General features: G+C 42.8%; 1 protein-coding gene across 3 annotated transcripts in view; it reads right to left on the bottom strand.

Moving 5' to 3' along the window:
• The window catches only part of asap1 (ArfGAP with SH3 domain, ankyrin repeat and PH domain 1), a 168,192-nt gene that overhangs the window by 96,841 nt on the left and 54,990 nt on the right, over nucleotides 1–16,361 (bottom strand). The gene's annotated exons all lie outside the window — the stretch shown is intronic.

Raw genomic sequence — 16,361 nt, 5'->3', positions numbered from 1 at the left:
CGAGCAGGGGCTATTTTTTATTTTTAATTGACGGGTGCTCACCCCGCCACGGGCTGGCCTCGAACTCATGACCTCATGGTCAGAGTGATTTAAGGCAGCTGCTCAACAGCTGCGCCACAGCCCGGCCCCGGCAGCCTGATCCAAGGCAATTCACTCAAAATGGAATCACAGGTACATAATAGTTCAGGCTTAGCATAGAAACTTTTATGAATGAATTTCAAGTGGTGAAACTACAGTACATTTTTAAACATAAAAGAGCATGGTGCCATGGAAAATTCTTGTTTAAAAGAGATATCCAGACTTAAGAGCAGAGTGAAATCGCAGATTTGTGTGGAAACAACTGTTGTTCTCAAAAAGGTCATTTGGGTTTTTATTTCAGCAGGATAAAAACTGAAACAGATTACTTGGCATGTGGCAGTGTATTCAGTTTGAAAAATGCAAACCCAAGCACCCTATGGGACTTAATTATAAATATAGCGTGACTTAGTAATCTTTCCCTCCATCTATTTTTTGCTCTTAATGTGAAGTGTTTTTCCTTCTAAAAGTGTTGGCATGTTGACCATGCTTTACTCAACACTGTTTTAAAGCAAAGTGGTTTTTTAATGCCTCAGCAGTATCTGACTGTTTAGATTGACAAATGTGAACATGAACAAACATCAAATTGTTTTTTTCCAATATTTGACCACAAGCAGTGGCACAATGAAAGGCCATTACTAGGAACACATTAAATCTACAATTATGAAATTTATCTGCTACAATGCTTCTTTGTGGTTTTACTATCTCAAACCACTATTCTAGAATTCAAACAACACACAATCTGAGGTTTTCTGTTAGATACACAGTTCTTCCCACTATGTGATGACTCATGGGCCATGTAGTCCCGTTCCTAGCACTGTTGTGACAGATGAAGAGGAAAACTTAGGTTTCCCACCGTTTCAGCCAGAATTGGAGCTTTTTCAGCCAGAATTGGAGCCCTTGCACCTGCAGGAGATTTGCCTTCCAGAAGTCTGCCAAACAAGCCTTGAGCCGAAATCTCCCCCATTTTCTCGCCGTGATTATTATAAACAACAGAAAGGCGCTCAGGAGGCGTCTCGCAGGAGCGCTAGGATTGCTGCCAGGCATTCAGCTGATTAAGCCTGCTTCCCATGGGAAACTTTAGGGAGTCATGCATCTGGACACAGAGAATGGCTTTCGGTTCTGGTTCCCCAGAGAATTGTTCTTTGGCGGGAAAACGAGACCCTATTTAGGTGTTTTGCCCACGTAGGAATCTTGCGGAGTCAATTCGTCAGCTTCGGGAGTAGGTTGTGTGTGGACTACGCTACTCCCGCGTTCAAGTCCTTTGCTCCCGTTTCCAGCCTTGCCTTGCTTCCCAGGACCTTGCCTTGCTTTCCGGACCTCGCCACGAATTTACCACGGATCCTGTTCTTGCTCCTCGTTCTTGTTGCCTTGAATTAAGCCTAGTGTTCCAAGAATCAAGTTTACTTCCTAGCCTTGCTTAAGTTTCATGGACTAAAGGACCTTGTCATCTCCCCTCACTTTGCTTGGCAAAGTGAGTGTTTCGGTTACTGGATTACAACTTTGGACCTTAATATTTCATATTGGACATTGTTCCTTTGGACTAATTTTGACCTTTCCTGAAAGGTCTACTTCTGGACTATTTTCTACACTTGTTTTTATTAACTTTATATATTTCCACAATAAAGATATTAGATAGATTCTGGCCTCTGTGTATGGTTATTGGTGCTCTGCAGCCTGGGTCCTGACAGTTTGACTCCGCCACCTTAAGCACCAATCAACCTAGGCCAGAATGTCTACCGGAGCCGGGCCGGGAGACCAGCCACTCAGCTACACCATTGCCAAGGATGAAGTGGACAGAATCCGGGATATGATCCATGCGCAGGAGGGAGAACTACGGGGCTTGAAGGAACGCGGAATCCGTCTCCCTGCCCTGGCATTGCCAACCAAGTTTTCTGGAGAAGCTTCCAAGGTTCACGTTTTCCGTCGTCAATGCCAGGCATACCTAGAAGCCCGTCATGCCGAGTTTCCCCAAGAAGACATCAAGGTGGCGTGGATTTACAGTCTCCTGGACGGTCCCGCGGCCAATTGGGCCACGGCGCTGTACGATGAAGCCTCCCCACACCTAAGTTCCGCGCATAACTTCCTGAATCACCTTAAGGCGACTTGGGGGATCGAGGACAATTTAGAGGCGGCCGGCCACAAACTCCGGCGCCTTTCTCAAGGGGACAGGCCCATGTCCCAGTACATAGCCGAGTTCCGAGTGCTGGCTCAAAGCACCGGTTGGAATGACATAGCCCTCAGAGGACAGTTTCGGGAGGGTCTCAATATCGAGATGTTGGAAGAAATCTCCAAGGTGGATCCTCCGAACTCTCTTGAAAGACTTATTGACCAATGTTTACGAGCCGAAGTCATGCTTGCCAACAGGAAACAATGGCTCCGAGGCCAGAGTGGGAGAGCTGGGGCAAAACCTCCCGCTCCCGCCGGCGTCCAACCACGTCCAGTGTGGAGACCCCCGCCACCAGCCCCATACCCCAGAGAAAGCGGGGAGGTGCCAATGCAATTGGGCAATGTGCGCCCCAGGTTAGACGTTGCCGAGAAGGCCCGCCGCCAACGTTTAAACCTCTGTTGGTACTGCGGAGACGGGGGCCACTTTGCCAGAGAGTGCCCAGCCAAAAGAAAGCCCGCCGCTCGTTTGGCGGCGGCGTCCTCCGTGGAGTCGGAGACGGCTGAGGCGACTGGCGCGAAGCCGGCGGGGGAAGCCAACGACCGGGCGTAGAGAGGCTCGCCAACCCGGTCAAAAACCCCACTCAAGAGCCGCCAACCGGGGTCCTATTTCTCCTAGTGGTCACCTTGTGGTCAGCGAAAAAAGGACCCGTCATGATCCATGCCATGATAGACTCAGGAGCAACAAACAATTTCATTGATAGAGAGTATGCCGACTCTCTGGGATTACAATATCACGATTTCAAGAACGCCCGGGTGGTGCAAGCCATAGATGGCCGCCCCCTAAAGACAGGTCCAGTAAGCCAATGGACTGAACCCACCAGAATGTGGATAAGGGAACATATGGAAGAGATTTCCTTCTTTGTTACCGAGGTTCCTCATTTCCCTGTAATTCTAGGGATCCCATGGCTGACACTCCACGACCCCAGCATCTCTTGGACCAACAGAGAACTGCAGTTTGCTTCTAAATATTGCCAAAACCATTGTCTTGTAGCCAAGGTCTGCCATGCCACAGACGCTGAATCCATCATCACCTTGCCCAAGAAATACTCAGACTTTTGGGATGTTTTCAATGAGAAGGAAGCCGAGAAACTGCCCCCGCATAGGCCTTATGATTGTGCCATTGACTTGGTGGAGGGGGCCCCGATCCCGCGAGGACACCTCTACTCCCTGACTGAACCAGAGCAAGAAGCTCTCAGGGAGTTCATAGAGTCAAACCTCCGCAAGGGGTTCATCAGACCATCTCAATCCCCAGCCGCTTCCCCAGTGATGTTTGTGAAAAAGAAGTCAGGGGACCTACGCTTGGTGGTGGACTATAGAGCATTGAACAATATCACTAAGCGGAACCGCTATCCCCTGCCTTTGATCTCGGACCTATTAGACCGGCTTCGAGGGGCCAAGGTTTACACCAAGCTGGATCTTCGGGGGGCTTATAATCTAGTTCACATCAGGGAGGGGGACGAGTGGAAAACCGCCTTCCAGACTAAATTCGGATTATTCGAGTCCCTGGTCATGAATTTTGGTTTATGTGGAGCTCCCGCAACGTTCCAGCATTTTGTCAATGATATCTTTCAGGATTATCTAGATCGGTTCTTGATCATCTACTTGGACGATTTTTTGGTGTTTTCTAGATCACAATCAGAACATGAGAACCACGTCAGAATGGTGTTACAACGATTGCGGGATCATGGACTTTATGCCAAGCTAGAAAAATGCGCTTTTGATCTACAAGAGGTAGATTTCCTGGGATACCGTGTCTCACCACTAGGGCTCTCCATGGACCCGGCAAAGGTTTCAGCAGTATTGGAATGGCGGGCGCCAACCAACAAGAAAGAGGTGCAGCGTTTCTTGGGGTTCGCGAACTATTACCGCAAGTTCATTCCAGACTTTGCCCGCTGGTCTGATCCAATCATCAGCTGCATCCGTGGGAAACAGCCTTTCCGCTGGACGGAGCAAGCAGAGAAAGGGTTCCAGCAACTAAAGAAATGATTCACGTCCCAGCCAATCCTTCAGCACGCAGATCCTAAAACCCCTTTTGTTGTGCAGGCTGACGCCTCCGATGTGGCAATTGGGGCTGTACTCTTGCAACCAGTGGGTGATCATCTTCACCCTTGTGCTTTTTACTCCCGTCAACTAACAGCCCCAGAGAGAAATTACACTATTTGGGAAAAAGAACTTTTGGCCATAAAGGCAGCCTTTGAAACTTGGAGACATTGGTTAGAAGGGGCCAAATTTCCCATTGAGGTCCATACTGATCATCGGAATCTAGAACATCTAAGAACTGCCCGCAAGTTAAATCAGAGGCAGCAGCGCTGGGCTTTATTCTTTGAGCGTTTTGACTTCCAGATCCATTATGTAACCCCAGCTCAGACCAAGCAAGCAGATGCTCTATCACGGAAACCAGAATATGCTGCAGGGCGCAGAGAGACCTTTGAATCCCAATTGCTGCAGCCCGAGAACTTTGCCACGCTCACAGTGGGGAACACCAAATCCACTCCAATTGAACCTACTTCCTCTACTCCAGGGCCCCTTTGTGCTCAGGAAATCAGGGCCAGTCAACAGGCGGATGCCTGGGCTCAAGATCAACTTCGCCAAGGACTACATTTTCCCTTCTCGCTTAAGGATGGGTTGCTTTGCTATAGAAATCATGTCTACATCCCTCCAGGACCGGGCAGGGAAAGGGCACTTCGTCTGTGTCATGACTGCAAGCCAGCAGGGCATTTCGGATTATTTAAAACCATGCATTTGATCCTAAGAGATTTCTGGTGGCCCAAGATCCGCAAGGATGTGGAAAAATATGTCAATACCTGCCCGGTATGCCAGCGTTCCAAGACAAGAAGGGAGAAGCCCTCAGGGCTACTGCATCCCCTTCCTACTCCATCTCGTCCATGGGAAATAATTTCTGCGGATTTTATCACTGACCTACCACCTTCCCTTGGATTCACCACGATCCTAGTGGTGGTGGACCTTTTTACCAAGTTAGCCCATTTCATTCCCTGCGATGGCCTCCCCACGGCCAAAGAGACTGCAGATTTATTCCTTCAGCATGTTTTCAGATTACATGGTTTGCCCAAGAGTTTGGTCACAGACCGTGGGTCTCAATTCACCTCTCGTTTCTGGAAAGCACTACAAAAACTATTGGGCATAGACTCTCGTTTATCTTCGGCTCACCATCCCCAAACGGATGGGCAAACTGAGCGCACCAATGCCACTTTGGAACAATACCTTCGCTGTTATGTAAACTATCAGCAGGACAATTGGGCTTCCCTGTTGCCGCTGTTGGAGTTTGCCTACAACAATGGTGTCCAGGCTTCAACTAAAGAAACCCCGTTCTTTGCAAACTACGGCTTCCATCCACGTTTCTTTCCTTCTGTCATTGAAACCTCAGAAGTTCCCGCAGCAGAGGACTGGCTGCAAGAACTCACAGCGGTGCAACAACTTTTGCTCCAGCAACTAGACCAAGCCAAGGAGGACTATAAACGCCACGCTGACAATCATCGCCAGCCGGGCCCCAAAATCAAGGTAGGAGACCGGGTTCTTCTGTCCACTCGCTTTTTGCCCTCCCACCGCCCTTGCCGGAAGCTAGATGCCCGTTTCATTGGTCCCTATCCAGTGGTGGCGCAACTTAACCCCGTGACTTTCAAACTTCAACTTCCGCGCTCTATGCACATTCATCCAGTGTTTCATCGCTCCCTGCTCCTTCCAGCGGATGGTGTGCACCCTGATGCAGACCGGCCGGCCCCCACTCCTGTTTTGGTGGATGGGGAGGAGGAATTCGAGGTTCAGGACATTTTGGATTCTCGCTTTCATCGCCGCCGCCTTCAGTATCTCATTGACTGGGTAGGCTTTGGCCCCGAAGAACGCTCTTGGGAAGACGCTTCCACAGTCCATGCCCCCAATTTAGCCCGCCGCTTCCACCAGGCCTACCCCGCCAAGCCGCGGCCCCGCACCTCGGGAAGAGAGCCCATTTTGGAGAGGGGCCTTGAGGAGGGGGATAGTGTGATGACTCATGGGCCATGTAGTCCCGTTCCTAGCACTGTTGACAGATGAAGAGGAAAACTTAGGTTTCCCACCGTTTCAGCCAGAATTGGAGCTTTTTCAGCCAGAATTGGAGCCCTTGCACCTGCAGGAGATTTGCCTTCCAGAAGTCTGCCAAACAAGCCTTGAGCCGAAATCTCCCCCATTTTCTCGCCGTGATTATTATAAACAACAGAAAGGCGCTCAGGAGGCGTCTCGCAGGAGCGCTAGGATTGCTGCCAGGCATTCAGCTGATTAAGCCTGCTTCCCATGGGAAACTTTAGGGAGTCATGCATCTGGACACAGAGAATGGCTTTCGGTTCTGGTTCCCCAGAGAATTGTTCTTTGGCGGGAAAACGAGACCCTATTTAGGTGTTTTGCCCACGTAGGAATCTTGCGGAGTCAATTCGTCAGCTTCGGGAGTAGGTTGTGTGTGGACTACGCTACTCCCGCGTTCAAGTCCTTTGCTCCCGTTTCCAGCCTTGCCTTGCTTCCCAGGACCTTGCCTTGCTTTCCGGACCTCGCCACGAATTTACCACGGATCCTGTTCTTGCTCCTCGTTCTTGTTGCCTTGAATTAAGCCTAGTGTTCCAAGAATCAAGTTTACTTCCTAGCCTTGCTTAAGTTTCATGGACTAAAGGACCTTGTCATCTCCCCTCACTTTGCTTGGCAAAGTGAGTGTTTCGGTTACTGGATTACAACTTTGGACCTTAATATTTCATATTGGACATTGTTCCTTTGGACTAATTTTGACCTTTCCTGAAAGGTCTACTTCTGGACTATTTTCTACACTTGTTTTTATTAACTTTATATATTTCCACAATAAAGATATTAGATAGATTCTGGCCTCTGTGTATGGTTATTGGTGCTCTGCAGCCTGGGTCCTGACACACTATAACTTTATACCAGGCATGGGCAAACTTCAGCCTTCCAGGTGTTTATGAACTTCAACTCCCACAATTCATAACAGCTGGTAAACTGGCTGGGATTTATGGTAGTTGAGGTCCAAAGCACCTGGAGAAAGGAAGTATTCCATGCCTGCTTTATACTCTCTCTACATTCAAAGACTTTCAAAGCAAACTTTGACTTCAATTTAATTTCCAAAAGACAACTGTGGTTGAAAAACCAAAAGATATCACCAGAAAAAAGTTACCATTGCATATAAGCAGTGTTGTCAAAAACTCTGTGATGCTACAAATGAAATGGTCACTTTGTGTTGACAACATCTCAATATAGCACTCACAAATAGCGGGAAAATTTTCAGAATATTACTTTTACAAATTCAGAATATTCAGAATATTACTTTTACAAATTAAGCCAAGGCTGATACAATTCTTTTTATACTGTATATACGTACGTATACGCCTAGCAATTTTAATAAAAATCAACCCCAAAACTCTGGGTTGACTTATCTATGATTCAATGTACGAACTGTATCTTAACTCTTATGAAGAAAGCAACAATCCCCTTCTCTGAGTAAAGTGAAGGTGAGAACTTAGCCTGCCCTAAGAGGACATAAGAAAAAGCATCAACCCTCTTTCACACTTTATCACCTGAGCTGCTTTCGGGGTTTTTTTTTAATGCCTGGGTGGGAAATAGCAGCAGTGATTGCTCTTTGGCATTTTCCCTCAAAGTAGAGTCGAAACAGTAGAGGACAGCTAAGGACGAAGCTCTTGACTTTCACCATTCTACTTAGAGAAAAGGGCCCTTCAAATTTACTTCAAATCTATCCTTAAATAGAAATATAGTCTAATTAAGTAAATATTTATGAAGTACTTGTGTTCTAATCCTCAGTTCTAATATTTGTAACACAAGAATACTGTCACTCTTGTAATTACTACATAGGCAGCATTTGTGCATAAGATTAATATTTGCTGAAGCACTTCAATGGTGCCATCGATGTAGTGACATGGTCAGCTATTTTGGAATATACTGTATATTGCTGTGGAATTCAACAGAATTGGTCACCTGCATACAAATCATTCATTTCAACAATTGGATTGCATTATTGCACTTGCACAAACTATTCTATTTTAGAAGATGGAACATACGGACTACTACATCATTAATTTAAGAATTTTTGAATTAAATTTGCAATGAATTCTCAATACAATATAAACAACTAAGTGTTCCCAATTCTCCCCTTATCTCTCAATTTTTTCACTTTTCTGTTGGCATGAGGTAAGCCACAAAATAAAAAATAGATAACAGCACAATGTTCTATTTATGGTTAACAAAATGACATAAGCAACTATTAACATTTTCCTCATCTGTCATTCTAGGTAATTAAGGATATACATCACATAAATTTTCTAATACAACCCAAATTATGAAGTATGCTATAAAAACTCAGTCTTTGCATCAAAAAAGGTCAAAGCAGTGAATAATCCACATATTTAAAACGATAAAAAAAAACCAACAACAACTGCAATTAGCAAAACACTAGGCCAGATATAAGACAGCAATAGCAAGTATTCAAGATCAGGATCAATATGTCAACCTCTCCAAAGCTTCCTGGAACAGCCATATTTTTTGAAAAGGGCACTCCATGACTGAAAAGTTTTTTGGAGACAACTGGAGAAGTTGAGCCAGGACAAAATACAGGTCAGGGTCTCAGATAACACAGCACACAGAAGGAAACATACAAGAAAATTGACTATTTAAGGTACCAAGTCAGAATTTGGGCTGTTATTTTTTTAAATTGTTTCATTCTTGTTCTTACTGTTCTAGTTCTTTTTGGAAGGAACAGCTTTTTACTTTCCTATTTTATGGTTACTTAACAAGGGCTACTTATAACAAAGACACACATCTGAAAACTACCAGCAGAATGTATCTAAGCAGTCGAAGACTGCATTAAGAATAAATAATACACAAACAAAGAAAACAAGTACATTACTAAGAGACATGCTGTGTCATGCCAAAGTAAAACACAGATAAACTTTTTTTAAAAAAAAATCAGAAAGTTCTACTTTGTCTCAAAAGAACCAGCGGCTTAACGAGCTCATTTTTGAGTAAAATGCACAGGACTGCAAAAATCCTAGGCAATGTTTTTCTTTTTGCCATCTCATGCACTTTGCTGGAAAAAAAGGACTTGCACAAAAAAGACATGCCAACGAAGCATTCCCAGAACAACTACTTCTCATGTTTTATCCCAGATGAAACAAAGAAAAGAAGCATATCACAAAATATAGCTGAAATTAAGGTGCCTTACTCAAGAGTAAGCGTGGGCTACAAAATTTGAACGCATCCAACATTAGGATTTTCATATTACAGCAGTGATGATTACTATGATCATCACTTGCACTGCAACAGAAAAGTATTGTCCAGACACATTCTCTTCCTGTTCCAGATCCATATTCAATGCATAAAATCATGTTTGATGTTCATTGGGATGTTCAGAGTTTGTATGATACTTCTGTATAAATTTAGTCCAGACTTCTTTTTATATTGAGAACCTAACATATGTCCAGAAAAAGACAAACAAAATGGTCAAAGGTCTGGAAGCCAAGCTTATGAGAAGCAACTTAGGGAACTGCGCATATTTGGCTTGAAAAAGAGAAATTAGAGAGGGGACATGATAATCATGTTTAAATATTTGAAAGGATGTCATACTGAAGAGACAAGCATGTTTTTGCTAATCTAAAGACTAGGGCACAGAGCAGTAGATTAAAGCTGCAGGAAAAGAGATTCCACTGAAACTTTAGTAAGAACTTCTTGACTGTTTGAGCTATTTGACAATGGAATATGTTTCCTTAGAGTCTCTCTCTCTGGAGATTTTTTGGCTGAATGGCCTTATGTGGGGGGTGCATTCATTTTGTGTTCCTGTATGGACAGGAATTGGACCAGATGGACTCTGTGGTTTCTTCCAACTGATTCTGTGATAGCTCCTTGGTCTTCATGAGTGTTATGTTCTGAGAACTTTCCCATTTAATGATTATGTGCCACTGAAGATGCAGACCAATGGGCTCCATTCACCTAAGAATGAGAATGAGATCCTTGGACAGGTGAGAGCCCCCAAATGGTTGCTAGATCCTTGACTTTCGCAACTCATTGAAAGGGTCAGAAGGGGGACTGAATGCCTCCTTACAATGCAGATTCTAACATGTCAAATGGAGACATTACCACTATCAACTAATATCCAACATTTTATTTTGGAGGGAAGTGGAGTGGCCTCCCAGTTGAAGAGATTCCTGGATGAAATTGATTATCTGGGCCATCTCACCGGAGAGACACTTTGGGTTCATTTCTACCCAGGGGTTGAGACTAAAAGGAGATTCCTGTTCAACTTCTTGGCTATTGCCTTGTGGAATCCCTCGGGGCTCTCTTTGATTCTCCATGCTACTGTTGGGACACTGTTGGGAAAGGCAGTCTGGAGCTTTGTGGTTTGGTGCCAGTAGCATGCTGATAGTACCCAACTGCTTTGAAATGTTCTTGGTAGTTTAACAGTATTTTAGCATTGATCTTTTGTGTATATTAACTGTACTGAATTTAAATGTATACGCTGCCTAATACAGTTTTTAATCAGAATTTACTTCACAGCCAAGGGGAATGAACACTTACATAACCAACAAATGCCAGATCATTTCTATTTACTTAATTTTGTGCCATGATATAAATAGTTTGCACATTCAGAATGCTGAGTATTTTCTGTCTGTTAAATGCTAACAAATACCAAGTAGATCCATTTCAGCTGCAGAACAAAATGTAGAAAAGTCAAAGGAAGTGAATATTTGTAAGAAAGTACATGTTGAGTATCTCTTATCCAGAAATCTGAAATACTCCATAATCCAAAATTGTACACATGGGTGGCTGAAATAGTGATGCCTTTGTTTTCTGATGGTTTAATGTACATAAACTTTGTTTCATGCACAACATTGTTTTTATTTTTATACAAAATTACCTTCTTGCTATTTGTATAAGACACGTATGAAACATGAATGAATTTCAGGTTTAGATTTGGGTCTCATCTTCAAGATATATTATGATGACTATGGTTAACATGACTAAGGTTAACAGAAACATGATGATTTGGTGAAAGTGGAGAGAGAAGCCCTTGTCTTATAATAACACGACTCAGGGTTTTCCACTGGATATGACTGAGAGATTCATGACTTGACTTGGTCACATAATGCATAATTTATTTATAGAGCTTGTTGGCACTCACTATCACATTCACTACCAGCTAACGTGTCAATAAAGGAGAATTAAAACAATTCAGACAGCATAAACCTATCAAGAGATCTTATCTTTCTTGTACACTAAAGATTCATCTGATTACCAAGAACACTGCCTTTCAGTTGATAAAAAATACACTATTTTTCAAATGCCGAAGTTCTGAAGAACAGAGGATGTACTCCACAAGAAAGAAGGCAAGAAAGATACAAGTACCTGATTAAAGCACATCTATATATATAAAAGGGTGATGGAATCGCGGCACCGAGCAAAACAACAAAAGTAAAGGCCCCCCCCAACCTCAAAATTTGACAACACAACCCATCATCCACGCCTTAAGGTTGAAACAACAAAAAATCACGTCACGCACCTCCACGTGGACAGAACCCACAACACACCATCGGGAGCCATGCCGGGAGGGAGGGAATGAGAAGCCTCATGGCCGCCGACAAGAGGAAAGGCAGGCAATGGGAAAAAGCTGTCCCCTGGGTCCTAGCGCCCGCCCATCATCCGAATTATTTCCTTCTACAATATCCAACCCATTTTAATACTCAATATTTTAAATATATGCTATGAACCATGACAATCAACACAATCTGACTCCTAATATTTTAACAAGCTTAAAATCACAACACCAAATAAAAAACAACACTCTTAAAACAGGGGAATGCCAGACATTAAACAATCAGGGCCAGCTAACACCTCCCACGATCTGACATGCAGGACACAATCCAAGCACTCCCAACAGATGGCCACCCAGCCTCTCAATAATAATAATAATAATAATAATAATAATAATAATAACAACAACAACAACAACAACAACATCATACAATCCTAAGGTTTGCAGAGACCCCTAAGAATCATCCAGTAAAACTTCCTTCTACCACACAGGAGGACACAATCCAAACACTCCTGACAGATGATAAATACACACAAATGTCTATACTAGACAATGTCAAAGAGATAAGCAAACACCATAAAGGTTCAAAACATAATTACTGTAATTATCAAGGCTTAAATGTGGTCTAAAGTCAAAACATATCAAGTAGTCTCCACTATTTAAACAGTTTCTGAAGACTCCAATTGGATTTGGCAACCCTTACAGTTTCCTTTAAACATTACAGTCTGGAAGATACTACTATGAATTACAACAGTTGACTGTACTTATTATTTTCATTATTATTGTTAACTCTCAGGTAATAATGTTTGTACATGATGCTCTAAATAACATACTGCATTTTATGTTTTGAATCTTTATAGCATTTGCTTAAATTTTTCACATAGAAAGAAGATAGCTCTATACTCAGAGAGGCCTGACTATTTCTATGGCCCTTACATGTCACATCTCTTTTTATGTTTTGAACCTTTATAGTGTTTGCTTATCTCTTCGACAAACTCCTGACAGATGGCCAGCCAATATCTCCACAATCTCCACAATAAAAATAATAGAATCCTACAGTCACAGAGATAGGAGAGACCCCTAAAGGCCATCCAGTCCAACCCCTTCCTGCCATGGAGAACACAATCCAAACAATCCCAACAGATGGCCATACAACCTCTTGATGATAATAATAATACTAATAACAATATCATGGAATCCTAATGTTTCCAGACACCCTTAAGAATCATCCAGTACAACCTCCTTCTACCATGCAAGACCACACAATCCAAACACTCCTGACAGATGGCCATCCAATATCTCCACAATCTCCACAATAAAAAATAATAATAGAATCCTACAGTCACAGAGATAGGAGAGACCCCTAAAGGCCATCCAGTCCAACCCCTTCCTGCCATAGAGAACACAATCCAAACATTCCCAACAGATGGCCATACAGCCTCTTGATGATAATAATAATACTAATAACAATATCATAGAATTCTAATGTTTCCAGACACCCTTAAGAATCATCCAGTACAACCTCCTTCTACCATGCAAGACCACACAATCCAAACACTCCTGACAGATGGCCATCCAATATCTCCACAATCTCCACAATAAAAATAATAATAGAATCCTACAGTCACAGAGATAGAAGAGACCCCTGAAGGCCATCCAGTCCAACCCCTTCCTGCCATGGAGAACACAATCCAAACATTCCCAACAGATGGCCATACAGCTTCTTGATGATGATAATAATAATACTAATAACAATATCATGGAATCCTAATGTTTACAGACACCCCTAAGAATCATCCAGTACAACCTCCTTCTACCATGCAAGACCACACAATCCAAACACTCCTGACAGATGGTCACCCGCCCACTATATAATAATAATGATAATAAAGATAATAATCATGATGATAACAGCAACAACAATAATAATAATCATAGAACTATACAATCCAATAATGTGAAGACACCCCTAACGGCCATCCACCCCAACCCTTTCTACTATGCACCAAGACACAATCTAACCATTCACAACACTTGGACAACGTATGCATACTATACAATACTACACAGCAACAAAGACCCCCTCTACTCTCACCACTTTCACATTACACAAACAACCAAATACATAATAAACATAAAGACAACCATACAACAGACATTCAATACCACCACTAACTCAAATTTCTCACCAACACCACCGGACAACGCCACAGCAACGCGTGACCGGGCACAGCTAGTTATTTGTAAATCAGATGTGCAGTTTTAGAGTACTCCCAGACTCTGCTTTAGCTCTTGGAAAATAAGATGGCAGCAATAAAAAGGAGTATTGTTTAATAGTTAAAACTGGCAATTATCTGGCTGCCTCTCACAAATAATAAAATGCTAGTCATCATTGCTGATGCATGGGCAAGTTGTGGACAGCATGGCATCAGTATAATAAACTACACAGGACTTTCTTCTGCTGGTGGAACAATGCAGGTAGTCACTTTCTGATTGTATCTATTTGTAGAGGATCATATTACACTGATTCTGGCTCAGCTATACATCTTAAGCTTAATTCAAGATGCAAGCTTAAAGCCAAATGGCTAGGAGCCATATCTTTAACAGTATCTTCATATGTATTAATTTCTACATATACTGGGAATGTACTGGATATGGAGCATCCCAAGGAAGTGAAGGTGTTGCATGATTACTCACTACATTGCATATGACCCATACAATGTAGGACTGAGCCACGTTAGTCAGGCTGGATGTAAACTTCCCTATATCCCAGGATCTGATCCCAGATTATCTTTTTATCCCAGATTATCTGCCAATGTAGACTCTTATAATCCAGCTCAAAGCAGATAATCTGGAATCAGGTCCTGGGATATAAAGAAGGGTAGATCCAGCCTTAAACTAGTGACAAATTGCATTAATTTTGTAGTGTAGATGCAAATTAGGATTCCCAGAAACCAGGTTTCAAATCCACACTCAGCTATAGAAACTTACTGGGTAATATAGGGCAGATCATTATCTCAACGTTCGAGGAAGATAATGGAAAATCACATCTGACTAAATCTTGCCAACCCTATGACAGGGTTGCCATAAGTCATGGCTGACTTGAAGGTACCAAAGAATAGCAAATATCAAAGTTTATATTGCTCCATTTACTTCTTAAAATGAACAATTATAAAGTTACATCTCCTTTTTGATATAAAAGTTATAACTTTTGTTCTCTATAAGAGGGCTTCCTTCAAACTGAAGTGCAGGATTTTTCCTTTAAGAGGAAGAAAAAATCCCATAACTTTTAATCTGCTACTAGCTATGCCTGGCCACACATTGCTGTGGTTTATGAGAATGCTCTATTGGCCAGGTGGAATAGCAGTGAATAGCCTTGCAGCCTCAAAGCCTGGCCGTTTTCTTATGGGAATCCTTGCTTGGTGATCTGGAATACAATTGAATAGGCTTGCTGCTTGGAAGGCCGGGTACTTGCATTTTAGGGGAATGGTTTTTTGGGCTCCTAGAATTGCAATGAATAGCCTCACTACTTCAAAGCCTGGCTGCTTGTTACCTAGGGGAATCTTTGGTTAGTCAGCTTGAATAGTACAAAGTAGTATCGCTGCTTTAAAGCTTGGCCGCCTTCTACCAAAGTTAATTCTTTGCTGGTCTGCTTGAATTGCACTGAATAGCCTTTCATCTTTAATGCCTGGCTGTGTTATACCTGTGGGAATCCTTGTTTGGTGAGCTGGAATAGCACCCTCAATCAAAGAGCTGCTTTGAAGCCTGGCTACTTCCTTTGTAGGAGAATCCTTGTTTGGCCATCTGGAATTGCACTGAATAGTCTTGCAGCTTAAAAACCTGGTTGCTTTCTTCATAGGGCATCCTTGCTAGGCCAGGTTGAATGGGATGGAGTAGCCGCTTGGCTTCAAAGCCTAGGGGTTTTCTACCTAGGGGAAATCATGGTTGGCCAGGTTGAATGGCACTGAATAGCCTTGCTGCTTGCAAGCTTGGCCATTTTCTACCTTGTGGAATCCTTCGTTGGCCAGATTGAATAGTAATTAATAGTCTCGGTGTGGCAAGTATGAATGCTGCAATTAATCACCTTGATTAGTATTTAATGGCCTTGCAGCTTCAAAGCCTGCCTTTTTCCTCACTGGGAGAATGCTTTGTTGGGAGGTGTTAGCTGGCCCTGGTTGATTCCACTTATGAAATTTCCCTGTTTTCAGAGTGTTGCTGTTTATTTACTGTCCTGCTTTTAGAGATTATATTGTTCTGTATTATTATACCCAGTATATGGGGAAATATGTGTTGCTTGTTTTCCATTACTGTATTTCGGATTTGCTTTGATCGGCGTATACTCTTAAGAATTCCCTGTTTATGAAAGTATTTCAAAGAACATCAAGAGAAAAAAAAAGAAATGCCCAAGATGATACCATTACTTCACCTCTTCCTAAACCAGATGTCTGCCACATCCTTTCTACTATATAAAATGTATGAACAAATGTTGGATATATTTTTTTTCATCTAGTACTCCTTCAGTTAGCAG

This window comes from Anolis carolinensis, chromosome 4, assembly GCF_035594765.1.
Source record: "Anolis carolinensis isolate JA03-04 chromosome 4, rAnoCar3.1.pri, whole genome shotgun sequence".
NCBI lineage: Eukaryota > Metazoa > Chordata > Lepidosauria > Squamata > Dactyloidae > Anolis > Anolis carolinensis.
This window is presented reverse-complemented; position numbering and strand designations above follow the sequence as displayed.